Below are 2833 nucleotides of genomic sequence, written 5' to 3'. Positions count from 1 at the left end.
ATGAGAAAGGCTCCATTGTCGAATTAAAACCTAACCATTAATCGAGAGGCGATGGGAACGACGAAACCTGCAAATACTTAAGACTTAAGATTTTATTAAAAAAATCTTAAAGAAAACAAATCTTAATGATTTCTTAGGTGGGATGGCGGAAGAAACCTAAAAACAATCCATTTTTTAGGAGTTGTACCCTACATTAACATCTGAATTTCATTACATCTGAATTTGAGAATAAAAGAGTAAATATTCGCCCGCGAGAATTTTTCTTTTATTGAATTTTTTTATATTTTTGCCAATTCTAAGAATCGATATTGAAAACAAGATCTAAAAATTTCGAAGATTGTATGAAATCTCAAAAAATACCGAGATTTCGTTATTTACTAAACATATGACTATTTCTATTATTTTATCGATTAGATAGAATCTATATCCATATAGATATAGATATTTGAATTACTTCATTCGCGAGGAGCCGTATGAGGTGAAAATCTCATGTACGGTTCTGTAATAAAGATGGAATTGAAAAACAACCATCAATTATAACCCCCAAAGAACCAGATTTCGTAAACAACATAGAGGAAGAATGAAGGGAATATCCTATCGAGGTAATAATATTTGCTTCGGAAGATATGCTCTTCAGGCACTTGAGCCAGCTTGGATAACATCTAGACAAATAGAAGCGGGACGGCGGGCAATGTCAAGAAATGTTCGCCGAGGTGGACAAATATGGGTACGTATTTTTCCAGACAAACCGGTTACAGTAAGACCTACTGAAACACGTATGGGTTCAGGAAAAGGATTTCCCGAATATTGGGTAGCTGTTGTTAAACCTGGGAAAATACTTTATGAAATGGGTGGAGTACCAAATCTGTAACCTTCATTAGCGGATTCATTTTCTGTGGTTTCCCTGATCAAACTAGAAGTTACCAAGGAACCATGCATAGCACTGAATAGGGAGCCGCCGAATACACCAGCTACACCTAACATGTGAAATGGATGCATAAGAATATTATGCTCAGCCTGAAATACAATCATAAAATTGAAAGTACCTGAAATTCCTAGAGGCATACCATCCAAAAAGCTTCCTTGACCAATAGGATAGATCAAGAAAACAGCAGTAGCGGCTGCAACAGGAGCTGAATATGCAACAGCAATCCAAGGACGCATGTAGCAAGCTACACCAAGTAAGAAGTGTAGAACAATTAGTTCATAAGGACCGCCGTTGTATAACCACTCATCAACAGAAGCTGCTTCCCAGATCGGATAAAAATGCAAACCTATAGCCGCAGAAGTAGGAATAATCGCACCAGAAATGATATTGTTTCCATAAAGTAGAGATCCAGAAACAGGCTCACGAATACCATCAATATCTACTGGAGGGGCAGCGATAAAAGCGATAATAAATACAGAAGTTGCAGTCAATAAAGTAGGAATCATCAAAACACCAAACCATCCAATGTAAAGACGATTTTCGGTGCTGGTTATCCAATTACAGAAGCGACCCCATAGGCTTTCGCTCTCGCGTCTCTCTAAAATTGCAGTCATGGTAAAATCTTGGTTCATTTAATCATTAGGGACTCCCAAGCACAAAAATTCTCTATAATGCGAGAATTTGAGGACTTGTTATTCAACAGTATAACATGACTTATATACCAGTGTCAACCAATACTAATATCCATAGTATGTTCTTATTCATTAGTATGTTCTTATTCATTTCGGTTTATCCGAATTTACCTTGTTTATCCCATTTCATTGATTCATAAAAAAAGTTTATTTTCTATATATCATTCTATTTATAGAAATAGAGAATAGAAATATAGATATAATACAACATCGATCTACAAAAATGAGTTGCCCGGGACTTGAACCCGGAACTAGTCGGATGAAGTAGATAATTTATTCTTAAATAAAATTCAACAATAGAATAAAACAAGAAAAAATCCCTCCCCAAGCCGTGTTTGCAGTTTTCATTGCACACGGCTTTCCCTATGTATACATCTAAACCTTAATTACTTGCCTAGCAAAAGACTCTAAGAAAGTGAAATATAATATTTAATTCATTAACCCCGAATCTTGACTCTGACTACATGAGCATTTCAAAATCCTATATATAGATATAGAAGACTAAAAAAAATGATTTTTTTATCCTCATTGAATAAAAAGAAGGAAGTTCGTTTTATCAATTTACACCGATTTAAAAAATAACATAACCTATTTTCAATTATAAATAATTGACGAAATCGTTTCTTAAAAGAATATCCAAATACCAAATACGACCTCTATAAAACCTACGCAAAGTAAAAGAAGTTCTTGGAAAAATCAAAGAAAAAAGATCTTCTTCTGTAAAAAATTCTTCCAATAATTTTTCTGAACTTAATTTTTTCAAATAAATGCGCACAGTACTTTTATGCTTACGAGCCAAAGTTTTTATACAAGAAAACCGAAGTATATATTTTATTTGATAGAAACTCTTTTTTTTTGCAGATCCATTGTAATAATGAGAAAAATTTCTGCATATGCGCAAAAACCGGTCAATAATATCAAAATCAGATAAATTGGCCCAAACCGGCTTACTAATAGGATGACCCATTACATTACAAAATTTTGTTTTAGCCAATGATCTCATTAGAGGAATAATGGGAACTATTGTATCAAGTTTTTTTATAACAATTTTAATAAGAAATGAATTTTGCAACATTTGACTTCGTACTACTGAAAGATTTAGTGGAATACTTAAAAAATAGCCTAAAAAGTGAAATGAATACTGAGATAATTCGTTTATATAGATCGTTTCTAGTCCAGCCCAAATATCAAAATGACATTGCCATAAATATAT

This window comes from Vigna unguiculata, chromosome 10 (genome assembly GCF_037176805.1).
Source record: "Vigna unguiculata cultivar grain cowpea cultivar isolate G323 ecotype 2 chromosome 10, ASM3717680v1, whole genome shotgun sequence".
Taxonomy (NCBI): domain Eukaryota; kingdom Viridiplantae; phylum Streptophyta; class Magnoliopsida; order Fabales; family Fabaceae; genus Vigna; species Vigna unguiculata.
The sequence above is the reverse complement of the archived record's forward strand: the minus strand, read 5'-3'. Positions refer to the sequence as shown.